Source organism: Prionailurus viverrinus, chromosome F2 (genome assembly GCF_022837055.1).
Source record: "Prionailurus viverrinus isolate Anna chromosome F2, UM_Priviv_1.0, whole genome shotgun sequence".
In the NCBI taxonomy this organism is placed as follows: domain Eukaryota; kingdom Metazoa; phylum Chordata; class Mammalia; order Carnivora; family Felidae; genus Prionailurus; species Prionailurus viverrinus.
The window spans coordinates 33,096,915-33,111,368 of NC_062578.1; the positions used below are offsets into that span (position 1 = coordinate 33,096,915).

The following is a 14,454-nucleotide window of genomic DNA, read 5'->3' on the forward strand; positions in this document are numbered from 1 at the left end:
TCTCATTCGATCTGTCATCTCCTCTGTGACTTTTCCTCCATTTCCTGTCTGTAGGCAGCAGTTGCTCAGGTTAAACTTTCCATAAACACCTCCCTCAGAAGCAAGCAAGGAATCTAAGGTCAAGCCATTTTGATAGATATCATTGTGCATTTTGGTTTGCTGCTTGGCTAGTAAGTTAAGAACTCTGGTGGTTTCATTGGTAATTATTTCTACAACTGTTTGATTATGTGCCTTAGCATGTAAATGGGAGTGCGGTAGCCCCAGGACCCATCCTCTGCCCAGGTGGCAGGGCCGTAATATTGGATTATACACTCAGGAGGCCATTCATCATCTTTCCAGTTGCCAATTTGTAGGGCACACCATTTCCTTTGAATCTCCGTGTCCCAATACACTTGGACTCCCAAATGTTCCCCTCTGACAAGTGGGAACAGGAAGTAATATGGATGAATAGTTCTTATCAGACAAGACCCTGACCAGCCTGAGGGAAGTACTATATAGGCTGTCCTTCCACATATCCAGTATAGTCCACCTGGGGCCCACCATTCGATGGCCACATGGACATTGTCCTAGGCCTCTCAGAGATGAGAGGAGTTAGACAAGGGGTGGGGATCTGGCTCAATGTGATCTGGGGACCCCCACCATTGGGTTTCCTTGGCAGATGAGTCTAAAATCTTTGGCCTAGGTACGTGAAGCTTCCAATGGAGATGGTGAACTTTCTTCCCCACCAGGGAAGGCAGTTTTTCCCAATAATTTAGGTTTTGAGGAGCCAAACCCCAGTAGTAGGACTGGGGTATTTTGTTTCGTTACAAGGTTCACAGGGATCTAATTCTCTAGCCTCCCATGGCCTTTGATCCCCCATGTTAGTTCCCCCACATACACAGCAAGAAGAGATCTTCAGAGTCTGAGCTATAGTCTCTGCTAGGGCTAGAAACAAGTTCCTTGCTGTGACTGAAATGGGAAGGGGGCTACTTCTTATTTCATAGAAGGAGTGGAAGACTTGATGGGACATGGTTGGATGGGGAGTAGTGACTCTCTTGAAATATAGCATAGTCCCTGTGTCTCTGCCTTGCCAACAGATCCAGATGCCAATTTGGGTGCCCCATTGCCATTTGGGTTAATGATGGTAAAATTAACAGGGTTACAGGCCTTTGATTGACAACCTGATATAGCACCCCCCCTTTTGAAGGAGTGCTGTTGTTGCCTTCTTTTTTCCAAGTAGCCCATGAAACACAGCTCCAGCTGGGGCATAAAAACTCAGGTGTATAGGCACGTGAACTGTTTTCCTCACACATTATTTGTCATTGAGTCAGTATTTCTTCTCCCAATCTAACCCTCCACATGGTATATATCAAGAGTCCTTGGGCCCTCTATGACAAGTGCCCACGTTTTTCATATGACAGATGCCTCTGGGCCAATACCTACAACCACACATACATCAAACAGCATTGACATTGGTCATGTTGGGGTAGCAATTTGTGTCCAGCTGACCAAGGCCCCCCACTTGGTAGGATCAGACTTCTAACCAGTCTTCAGTGGAGGTTTATTATGGGTCATAGCATGTGTATTGACTCTTCCATTGGCAGATAGAATAGGTGGTCTTATTGTGTCTGCAAGTCCCCAGGACTTTTCCTTGGCATGAGAAGTGGGCATGGTATAGTAAGATCCAAGTGACTTCCTGGCCTGATCTGGTTATGTGACCACATGGGTCACCTAATGAGGAATCGAGGTCTACAGAAGGGGACCAGATTAGAAGCAACCAGTACCAACAAAGCATCCTATCCACAAAGGGAAGGTGAGTGCTAACAGAAATCTCTCACCACACTTCCAACCAGCCAGGGTGGCCTCTGCCAATCCTATGGTGAAAAGTAGAGCAAGAATCACAAGAACAGTAAGAAACAAAGCAGGACAGTGCATCATCATAAGGAAAAAGATATAGAAAATAAGGACCGTGTGTTTGTTCCACCAGATCGTTGATTCCTCAAGCTTCTGCTGTGTGTACTCAGCTTCCGGAGTGACTAAAGCAGAGCTGCAGTCTCCCAGAGCCTCTGGAATTGCAGATTGCTTCTTCCGTATGGTCAGCTTGCATGGCATTGATGGATCAGGAATGCACTCCCAGTTTCAAAATGCCGACTTCACTCTGCTGTGGTGAATCCAGGGACCCACCTCAGCTACCTTTACTGCAGTAGGGGTGGACAAAATGACAGTGAGCAGGCCCCTCCAGAGGGGTTTTAGGGATTCAACATTCCACTCCTTCACCCATACAGCATCTTCCGGTTTAAAGGGGTGAGCGTCTGTCGTCAGACTCACAGCTAATCGCTCCCTAACCCAGTGGCATAAGGTGGTTAGGGTAGAGTCAAAAGCCCGCATCTGTTCCCTTAGGGTTAGATTGTCTATTTCATTTAGATCCTCCTTTATGCCCTTGATAATAGGGGGAGGGCAGCCATAGAGGATTTCATAAGGGCAGAATCCCGTCTGCTTTGGGGGGCTACACCTGATTCTTAACAAGGTGATTGGCAATGCCTGGTCCCAGTGTAGGTGGGTTTCCTGACATAGTTTACTCAATTGAAGCTTCAGGGTTCCATTCATTCGTTCCACCTTCCTGGAGCTCTGGGGTCAATATGCCATGTGTAACTTCCAGGTGATCTTTGGGATCTTTAACCCCTTTGCCACCAGCTGCACCAGCTCAGCCACAATTGCTGGCCCGTTATCTGATCCCATAGTGAGAGGGATCCCAAGTCAAGGAATGATTTCTTTTATAAGAAGTTGGGCCACTTCATGTGCCTTTTCTATGCGAGTAGGAAGGTTTCCATCCAGCCTGAGAAAGTGCACACAAAAACCAACAGATATTTACAGCCTTGGACCTGGGGAAGCTCAGTGAAGTCCACCATGATATTTTCAAATGGGGTTCCCCCAACACTCTGAAGCCTAGGGTAGGCCTTGGGTTCCTGATGTGGGTTATTCCAGGCACACATTTCATATTGCTAGCATACTACTCAGGCTATGCTGGAGAGTCGAAGGATGTAGAAATGTCGTCTCAACGTAGTCTCGAGAGCTGTCCCGGTAGTATGTGTTTCCTGATGGAACTTCTTGACAAAAGCTGGAGACAGGGCCTCAGGAATTGCTACTCAGCCATCTTCAAATTTCCCCCATCCACCTGGGAGGTAGCTTCCATTTTCAGTCTTAAACCAAGTACTCTCATGTTCTGAGTAATTAGGGTCCCATTCTGCCAGTGGACTAGGGAATAGTGCAGCAGTTAAAGCTGCTGATTCCACTGTTCCTTTGGAGGCTGCTAGCTTTGCCTCTCTGTCTGCCTTAGGGTTTGCAGCCATGGGGTCTTCCCTTGATGCATGCATCAATGCATGACTGCCACTCTTTTAGGGGCCCACACAGCATCTAAGAGTTCAAGGATTTCCTTACCATACTTTATGTCTTTTCCTCCTGAGGTTATTAGATCCTTCTCTTTACATAAAGCCCCGTGTACAGTGGAGGGTGGTGATGGCATACTTAGAGTCTGTGTATATATTAACACATATCCCTGCCACCCATTGGAGGGCTGGGATTAATGCGATGAGCTCTGCCTTCTGTGCCCAAGTCCCCCTTGGCAGGGGTTTGGCTGATATAATAGAATTCAGGGTCACCATGGAGTACCCTGTAAGATGTTCTCCCTCTTTCACAAAACTGCTACCATCAGTGAAACACTCAGCATCGGACGCCCTTGAGGGGATGTCCCTCAAGTCTGGTCAGCTGGAGAACACCTCATCCATGACTTCAGTGCAGTCATGTTCTGGTTGACCTGGCCCCACAGGCAGTAGGGTTGCAGGGTTTAGGGTCTGCACTACTTCTAATGCACAGGTTTTCACATAGCATTCCCTGATATCTCATCATCTGGGCGTTGGTTAGCCAGTATTGTCCCCTGTACTCCATTAATGTCAATACTGAATGTAGCTCTCAGACTGTCAACTCTTGTCCCATAGTTAACTTGTCATCCTCAGACACTAAGAGGGCCCTGTCTGCAAGTGCCCATAGGCAGGATACCCAGCCTTGGGCAACAGAGTCAAGCTGCTTGAAGAGATATGCCACCGGGGGATGCCATGACCCCAACATCTGGGTTACAACTCCTATTGCAACTCCAGTATGTTCATGAACATATAAGAAGAAGGGCTTGGACATGTCTGGGAGCCCCAGACCAGGCATGTTGGTGAGGGCCCGTTTGATCTCTTCAAAGGCCCTTTGCTGTACTTGCTTCCATAACAGAGGTTCCTGCTCTCCCCTCTTTGTGGTCTCATAAAGGGGTTTTGCCAAGACTGAGAAGTCAGGTATTTAGATTCTACAGAAACCTGCGGCCCTGAGAAACTCCAGAACCTGATGTTGGGTCAACATGACCAGGATTAAAAAAACGGCTTGTTTTCTCTCTAGGCCGAGTTGGTGCTGCCCCGGGAGAGGTGAAAGCCAAGGTACTTGACTTTCTTTTGACAGATTCGGGCCTTTTCCTTGAGACCTTATAGCCAGTGTCCCATGGCGGGGGGGGGGGGGGGGGGGGGGGGGGTTGGTGGTGGTAAGGAGCTGCCGAGTTCCTTCCATGTAATCCTCTTGAGACCTTCCAACCAGCAGTAAATCATCTACATACTGAAGCAGAATACAGCCATTTTGATCCACTGGGAAGGCTCTTAGGTCTGAGGCTACTGCCGTGCCAAAAATAGTTGGGGAGTTTTTGAACCCCTGAGGCAATCTGGTCTAAGTCACCCGGCCCTTGTCACCATTTTCAGGATTCTCCCACTGGAAGGTGAAGATCGGTTGACTCTGGGAGGCCAGTAGGATGCAGAAGAAGGCATCCTTGAAGTCTAGTCATATGAAGAAGGCAGCTTCGGTGGGGATAAGACCCAAGAGAGTGTATGGGTTCAGGACAATCAGGTGCAGGGTGACAGCAGCCTGGCTTGTTGCATACAGATCTTGGATTGGCTGATAGTCACTGGTGCCCAGCTTCTGGACTGGTAGGAGAGGCATGTTCCAAGATAACTGACAGGGTCGGAGGATCCCATATTTTAGAAGTCTCTCCAGGTGCTTCTGTATTCCCATGTGTGCCTTACAAAGGATGAAATATTATTTTTGGAAGATGGGCCCTGCCCCTGGCTTTAGTTCTACAATTTCTGGTGGTATGTTCTGGGCCAGTTCTGGTGAGTTGTCCTCACCCCACACCCCTAGTGCTCTGAAGGGAAGCTTAGGTCCCTGTTGTGGCTCCTCCATGAGACTGTAGAGGCACCATTGTTCCCCTTGGGGAATCATGAGAGTCATAATCTTTGCTTCTGGCTTTTGTAGGGTCAAAGCAGCTTGTCTGTGGGAGTTGAAAGATCTGGGCCTGCAGCTTTCCCAACAGGTCCCGACCCATTAAAGCCACGGGGCAGTCAGGGAGGTACAGGAATTCATGGATGATTTCATGCCCACCTAACCTGCATCTCCAAGGAAGCAGGACGGGATGGCATGTCCAACCGCCCATGGCCCCCACAATGGTGGCTTGTCTCTGTGAGAGGGGGCCCACAGGTTGGGTCACCTCGGGTGTTCCACCCAGTATCTACCATGAAGTTGATGGGTTCCCCCCCCCCATTCATTTGGACCATAGGCTCTTGGCAGGCTAACAAAATAGAGCCCACTCTGTCTTAGTCCTCCTCATAGTCCTCCATGGCAGTTAGCCCCACAAAATCATCTTGGGGGCCCCATGAGGTTGTGATGCTGGTTGGTACTGGCCCTGGACCATATGGCCTCTTTCTTTCTGTTTGGGGCCCTGCTGAGAATTAGTCAGCTGCAGTGTACGTTAATTTTTCCCGTGGACCTCCTGACAACAGTGAGCACAGTGATTCCATCCTAACTTTGATCCTGGGCGAGATGATCCTCCCTGCAATACCTTTTTGGCCAAAGCCCTGTCCCTGTGGAGCACCTTTCTGGGAGCTTTCCAACTGCTCCATCAAGGCAGCAGCTAACAAATCTACCTTTTTCTGCATCTTCTGGCATTCTTCCCTCCACCCCACCTGGGCACGGTTGACAAACACCTTAGTTGCTACTTCCAGCAACTGACTGGCATTCATGCCAGCAAAACTCTCTAGCTTTTGCAGCTTGTGCCGGATGTCCCCTTGTGCCTGACCTATGAAAGCTGCATTGACTGTCTGCTGGTTGACAGGTGCCTCTGGATCAAAAGGGATGTAGAGATGAAATGCCCCATATAGTCTCTCATAGAACTGGCTCAGGCTCTCCTTGGGTCCCTGGAACACTTTTGATGTTTTGCTCATATTCATGTCCTCTTCCCTCATTCCTTCATGCCATTTAGAAGGGCTTCTTGATGCCATCCAGTCTTTGTGAGCCCTCCATCTACACTTGAGTCATTTGGGTTCCATTTGGGGTCCTCCCCAGGCAGGTGAGCCCAAGCATAAGCCTGAGTGTCTAGCATTGCAGCAGGGGCATTCTCCTCCAACCATTTTAGGGCTGCCTGGATAATTCGGCAATGCTCCTCCGTGTCAAAGAGGGTCAGGAGGAGTTGGCAGCAGTCTGTCCAGGTAGGTTTATGGGTTTGAATTATGGACTGCTTTAGTTCAATCACAGCATGGGGCTTCTCCATATAGGAGGGAGTCTGGTGCTTCCAATTTAGGAGGTCTGTAGTGGTAAAGGATTGGTACAGAAAAACACACTGGCCTTCTCAGATCTAGCCTTCCTGATAAATAGGTCCCCTAGTTCCCCTCAGTGGCATCTGTAGGGCTTCCCAGTGTTGCTGCAAGAAGGGACTGTCTCCACTGGCCTGATCTTCTAATCGCCTTCCAGGAGGGGTGTATGAGGTTAGGACCAGTGGTCTGGGCAAACCAGTCACATCTGGAGAGGCCAGTGGAGCTAGAGGTGGCGAGGCCTCAAGACTGGAGGCCGGCTCTGGTGGGGTTTTGGCCACCAGTGCAGCTGGAGGCTCAGGTGGCAATGAGGGGTACAGTGGGGCATATGGCAGTGGGATCCCCTCATAGTCTCTCCCAACAGTATGGTTTTTCAGTTTTTGGCCGGCATTTGGAGGAAGCCATGACATGAGCCATCATAACTTTACAGTTCTCTTCAATACAGACTTTTAGCCAAGGTAGGTGGAATAGGACCAGGTCTTGCCAACAACCAATGTAAGGAAATTGGGTGGGGTGGCCTGGATCCCCCACAATGACTCTGAGCACTTAACTAGTTCTTTATCAAGTGAGCCCTCAGAGGGCCAGCCCACCCCAAATGATGGTCAATCAATTTCACAGAATTTCTGGAGCTTTCTAGGAGTTAATTTCACACCCTAATCTCCTGAATATCCCTTTTTGAAATTCCTCAACATACACTCTAGGGGAGTCAGTTTACTCTGTTTTCCACCCATTTCCTCCCCCTAACAGGCAACTTTCATACACAAGAGAGGGAAAAGGGAGAAGGGAGGGACTAATTTGGAGAGGACACACACTCCCTTTGTCCATTTCCGGCTGCTCTCCTCTCAGAGATATTTCAGGCACTTGTTAGCATTAGTGGGTTCAGTATCAAGCCCTGACCCGGATCAGGGACCCCAGAGGAAGTGTGATGCTGCCCTAAGCCATATGAGGTCACCATGGAACCATGGATCGGGACTCAACACTAGCTTCATCCCATTGGTCAGGTCAAAATCTTTCGTCTGTCTCATTCACACACAGTCACACAGTGACTTCAACCCACTGCCCAGCTCCCAGCACCTTAGAGTTGTGGTTTCATTTCTTATGGAACTACTCAGGCAGCTCTGGGAGATGATCAGGCTCCCCTTCTGCCTCTTAGGGGCAGGTCTACCAAAACAAACCCAGATTCTTACCAGTCTGATGGGTGGTACTCCCTGATCTGGTTCCTGGGCCTCACCAGGTTCCTTTGTTCATCTGGGGACCTCGCCCCAGCATGCCAGGGGTGGCTAGTCTCCTACTGATTGAGCGGTCTGCTGGAGACAGGTGAGGTCACCTCTCCTGGTGACCCGAGATTCACACCCCAGCGACAAGGGAGGTGAAACACCATCCCCACCTCCCAGGTGAGCCCCCACGAAATGTAGCAGTGAGTCAAACACAGAGAGTCGAGACACCGATGCTTTTCTTTCCAGGAAGCAGCTTTATTTGTGCCAGTACAGGCTCAGTGGGCTAAGACCCAAAAGGCTGAACCCAAAGCTCAGCAGAGGGTTGCCTTTTATATAATTTCTGTTCCTTTGTCTCCCGTATATGGTAACATACAGTCTGAACATACGGTCTATGTTACAGAGTCCCGAGGAAGGTCACACCTGCCCACATAGCCAGGTTGCTTTCCCTTGTCTTGAGGTTTTCACCACATTTCTTAGGGAGGGGCTGTACCACAAAATGAACAAAGAAAAAGAGAGACAAACAAAAACAAAACAAAACAAAAAATTCTTTTTTTTTTAATGATCATGACCTGAGCCAAAGTCGGAAGCTCAACCAACTGAGCCACCCAGGCACCCCAAAACAAACAAAAAAAATTCTTAAATACAAAGAACACACTGATGGTCACCAGAGGGGAGGTGGATGGGGGGATGGGTGGAATAGATAAAGGGGACTAAGAGTACACTTGTCATGATGAGCATTGAGTACTGTATAAAATTCTTGAATCATTATATTCTATACCTGAAACTAATATAACAATGTATGTTACTTATATGCAAATTTAAAAAATTAACAATTTTAAATGTACTTACTCCCTAGCCAGGTCTTCCCTAACTTCTTGTATGCATCTTTTAAAAAAAATTTTTTTTTAACATTTATTTATTTTTGAGGCAGAGAGAGACAGAGCATAAATGGAGGAGGGGCAGAGAGAGAGGGAGACACAGAATCGGAAGTAGGCTCCAGGCTCTGAGCCATCAGGCCAGAGCCCGATGCGGGGCTCAAACTCACAGACCACGAGATCGTGGCCTGAGCTGAAGCCGGACGCTCAACCAACTGAGCCACCCAGGCACCCCCTTGTATGCATCTTATATTCATAAACAAATAAAATGTATTTGTTTGTTGTCTTCTTCCACTGCTAGATGGAAGTTCCATCATTTCAGGGACTTCTGTCTCTTGTTTATGAATATATCCCCAGCTCTTGGGAGCGAACCAGACAAAAACAGATCTTCATGAATATTGTTGAATAAATGTGTTCAACACTTGAGTCAAAAATGAGAGCAGTTCCTGTTTTTGTCAAGGAGAGAGATTTTTAATTTTTTTAATGTTTGTTTATTTTGGGGGGGGGGCAGAGTATGAACAGGGGAGGGGTAGAGAGAGAAGGAGACATAGAATCCAAAGCAGATCAGGCTCTGATCTGTCAGCACAGAGCCCAACGTGGGGCTTGAACTCACAAACCACAAGATAATGACCTGAGCAGATGTCGGATGCTTAACCCACTGAGCCACCCAGGCACCCTAGCAAGAGAGATTTTTTTTTAAAGAACAGATCATTTAAAGTGTCATCTGAAGAAAGAGGATGAGTTTATTAAAGAAGAGGATCAAGTTTGATAATGACTTTACTCTCTAGGAAACATTTGAGCTGAGGATTTAAAAATTAAATGGCATTTACCAGGTAGAGGAGATGAGAGTGTAGGGCAGACAAATAAAAACAACAAAAACATAGCTATAGATGTCTAAAAACACAAGATACATTCAAGAAACAATGAACAGTTGTGAGTAGAGCCTAAATTAATTAGAAAGGCAAGCCTAAATTAATTAGAAAGAGTCAAGGGAAGGTAATTTGGAGCTGATTGGGAAGTAAAGCAATTTTCTCAAATTCTCAAATCAATAAAGTTTAAATTGTAAAATTCATAACCTTTAGTAATTGGCTCTAATTTTCCCAAGCCCCTAACTTGTCTACATTGGGTTGCTTTTGCATAACAGTTACGTAACAGCAAGTTGATTAAAAGTATTCTGCATTATTCTTAATAAAAAATACTCCTGACTCTCACAATCTAATACTCTCCCTAAAAATAAAGACACTATGGTCTATACAATGTATCTTTGAAAATGAGGATTATGGATTTCGAAGAATTAAGGTGGAATTAGGGAAGAATGCAAAAGTGTGGTTGCCAAAGTTATGTGTGCTTATTCTTTTATCATAGTGCTTCTGATTAAGAAACAGTATGTTTCCACGCTAATTTTCTTCTTGCACTTCTTGCAATCTCTCCATTAGACATTCAATTCCAATTTATTGTCTGGCACATACACAAAGCTTTAAATAAGATTTGTTGTTTAGGTTGAAATTGCATCCAGTGACCCTACCTACTTATACACATACCTACAAATTTTCTGGAATTTGCTAATTTCTTCCCATGTGTAAGACACTGGGTTAAATTCTTTTAAACATGCAAGGAAAAAAGAGCAAAAGAAAGAGAAAAGGGAAAAAAAGAAATAGAGAAAGAGAAAGGAAGGAAATGAAGGAGGGAAGAAGGAAGGAAGGAAGGAAGGAAGGAAGGAAGGAAGAAAAAGAAGGAATCGGATGCTTTCTCTCCATTCAAGACAGTTTGGTTGTTGAGAGCCTATGATGTGATAAATCCATTAATATGTCTTCTTCAAACAGCTGTCTAAAATTTCTTCTTTTTCAAATGTTGCCTTGTCAGAGATCAAAATATTTTCTTAATCTGCAGTCTGAATAATTTTTTATGGTTCTGGTTAATGATGAAAAGACAAAGTTTTCAGTAGGTACTAACATAATTTACAATCTCTTCTGCAACCTGTTAATACATTTTCTAATTATGGAGAACAGACTTCAAAGCCCAGGACCTCATGGTATGCATCAGGAGCTTCATCAGTCAATAAGAGAAGAAGGAATTTATTAAAACACAGAAAATACTCAAAAGCATGACTCCTGAAATTCTTCAGTGTCTAATCAGGCCTTTACTCTCAAGAAGCTCACAATTTAATATGAAAAGTGTACATACTAAGTAAAAATCAATACACAGTATGTGTCTAGCGGTAATTATGAGATGTCACTAAATAAATTATAGACGAGAGATGCACCCTCCAGAGGATTACTCAAAGAAGAATCCACAGGAGAGGCAAGACTTAAATGAAGCCCTAAAAGGCATATAGGATTTTAATAGATATATTTGCAGGATAGAGTCTTTGCTGGGATAAACATATAAATAATAATAATAACAATAATAATAATAGTCATAGAAATAGTATCTTCTGCTACTACCATTTACTGGGCTTGATGATGTTCTGGGCATGGTGCTAAGTGCTTTATATGAATTACCTCATTAGGTTTTTATGACAAGCCTCTAAAGTAGAGAATGGAAATTGCAGATGTTGAACCTGAATCCTAGTGATTACGAGTGACTTCCCAAAGGGACATAGAGGTGAACTAGAGTCTATCTGGTCCCATGCACTATTTGAGTAAGCACTAAGATTATCTGTTCAAGTGAAGAGTTTGCTTTGAGAGTAAATGGAATCTATAGCTGGAAATATACTTTGGAGCAGACCCTGAATACCAGTTTATAGCGTTTGTGCACATGTGTGTGGGTTTCTGGCCTTTTTCCTATAGAAATGGGGACACTGTAGAAGTGTTCCGTAGGAAAGGTTTATGACTTATAACTATCACTATGAAGGCACTATGCAGTAGACTGGGCAAATTGAAGGCAGAAGCCCAATTGAGAGTGTGCAGAAAATGAACAGGGTGAAAAAGATGTGAAAAGAAATGAAAATGAACTGGAATACTTTGGACCCTTAATTCTGAACTCATTTTTATTTTTTGGAAAAGTATCAGAAACCTAAGTTGCAGAGATTTTAAAATTTTTAAGTTTAGAAATCTATACTTGTAAAATATGCATCTATTTTGATGGAGTAGGGGATTAATGTAATCTGCGGTGCAGCAGAGAAATAGTTAACAGGAGCCCCATGCCCACCCCACCCCCCAAGTAAAAAAGGCAGAGAAGAGTTTGAGAGGGAATCGCATGAGGTATAGAGGTGGCTCATCTCAGGCTCATCCATCCTAAAACCGACACATTAGCACAGAACCACACCCAATCTATAGATTGTGAATCCAACTGAAGAAAGGTAGAAACAGGACTGTAACCAACTAGGCCAGGTAAGTGGCAGACTTCTTCCAAGGATAGCACTGAAATGCAATAAGAAAACAGCTTTCCCAGTTGCTCAAGAAGCAGCCAAAACGATTTTGAAGCCTTGCTTTTCAAGGCCTTGAGGATCCTTTGCTGCCAGCCATTCCAAGATTGAAGCCAGGCAACTTGCACAGGCTGGAAGTGTTCAGCATTTCCTGGTAAAGACAGGAAAAAGCAAACAGAACTTGTCCAGATTACATCCTTATTACCTCTAAGCTTAAATACCATGGACTAATTAAACTCAATTTTTATAATGGACTGGCTTTGATCTTAAAAGGGGTTCCTACAGTGCTAGACTTGAGTCTAGACTTAAAGCCAGCCTTGACTCTCTGGACACTGGTAAGTTCCTACTTGGTGAGCCTAGATTTCTAGTGGCTTGTAATGTAGTTTCTTAAAAATGGGGCATTGGTGGGGTTTTTGTTTATTTTTTAAGGAGATAAATAAATTAAAATTAGTCAACTGCATTTCTGAGCTGAGAAGTGGCTCTACTTACTAAAACATCTATTCTATTAGTTTCCAGCCACAGTCCCATTTCTGCTGCACTGAAATCTAATGCTATAAGATAAAATATTTTCTATTAAATTTGATAGGTTTAAGTAAAACTACATGACATGCTTCCATCAAAGGAAATAAAAATCATTCTTCAAAGTGGAATCAATTTGCAATTGTGACAGATGATGTTTTTCAAATTTAGCTGCAGTTCCACAATGGTACTTTGATGTCTCTGAAATAATTGACATAAGGAGCAATTCTCTATTTTAAACTGTGTTCTACTTTCAGTTTGGTTCTTTATAATAGGAACACTCCACAGGGTCCTGGATTCTTGCAGTTTTTATTTTGCAAACTACTTTACATCATAAATAAAAAGCTTCTTTTTATAAAAAATGTCTGATTTTATAATAGAAAATGTTCTCTCATTTTTATATTGGAAATGATCTGTTCTTCCTTTGAGCAATTAATGTATATTGGTGCATAAGTTATCATGTATATTATCTCATATATCTTAGTTGACAAATATCTCCATTCCAAGCAAGCATAGATTGCATTTAGTTTTTATTAATTATAATTTTTTCCTGGAGACTAAAGAATTAAACTAAACACTCAGTTTCTTCCAAAATTTCTCGGAAATATCCAAGCTGAGATCATCATAAACTTGAAAGCAAAAGTGACAGAGAAGAATTAATAGGCTGAAATCAAGATCTGTGCCCCAGATCTTGAAGCATCTTTGCTGAGGCATGGCTACCTGAAAACCCACCTACTGAAAGTTCATAGGCAGATGTAGATGTTCTGTAGTGATAGCTTTGAAATCTTTAATACTCTGGTTCTTGTGGGTTCGTGGCAAATTTTCCAATGATTCTCAGAAAAAGGAGAAAATAAGAACAGTGCTGCAATGAATTTTTCATAAACATAAATATATTTATTGAAACGATTGTCCTTTACATAGGAGATTGTCCTTTTCTTAAGCCCTTTCTTTACAAAATAATTATTAGGTTAATAGTAGGATGTTTGTTGTTGTTAACATCTTACTTGGTAAAATGAAAGGTTGCCAATCTTGTGTTAGTCCTACTTGTTTTTCTTTGTTTTTTTTTAAATTGTTTCAATGTTTATTTTTTGAGAGAGAGACAGAGAGAGACAGAGCACGAGCAGCGGAGGGGCAGAGAAAGAGGAACACACAGAATCCGAAGCAGACTCCAGGCTCTGAGCCGTCAGCACAGAGCCTGACGCAGAGCTTGAACTCTCTAACCGTGAGATCATGACCTGAACTAAAGTGGACGCTTAACCGACTGAGCCCCCCAGAGCCCCCCCACTTGTTTTTCTTTGAAACCATGCTAAATACCAGTGGGAACTTTAGTGAATCTCCTTCCTTCCAGCCCCATGGCTTAAAAGGGGGCAGGTACAACCCATTACCTCACTTTAAAAAAAAAAAAAAAAGAGTAGATGAAGTGGCAAGAGTTCTGTTAGAGTTCTCTAGCATCTAACATTTCTTTAGAGGATAAGTATTATATCCTGGTTTCAATAGAATACCAGGGAACTAGATTTAAAAATGTCATTGACCTCTCAAATATGTATTACAACATAGATCTCAAAGCAGTATTAACATACCTGTCATGATTTTATCATTCTTCAAGCTGAATCCATTTGACAGTGCAGATTAACTCTACTACTTGCCAAAACTGAGTTTAGTATCATTTAGTTATTTGATAAGCTGTTTCTGGGTTACTCTGTCCCTTTGCCTAACTATCAGTGAAAAGATGAAATGCTAGTATATCAAATGCTCACGTCACTGAAAATCACTGTAATTCCCAATGTCATCTGGTACTCTAGGATCACTGGAAGTAACAAGAAACCAAT

General features: G+C 43.9%; 1 protein-coding gene across 19 annotated transcripts in view; it reads left to right on the forward strand.

The window, feature by feature from the left end:
- RALYL (RALY RNA binding protein like) overlaps positions 1-14,454 on the forward strand; it is a 711,896-nt gene that overhangs the window by 643,490 nt on the left and 53,952 nt on the right. The gene's annotated exons all lie outside the window — the stretch shown is intronic.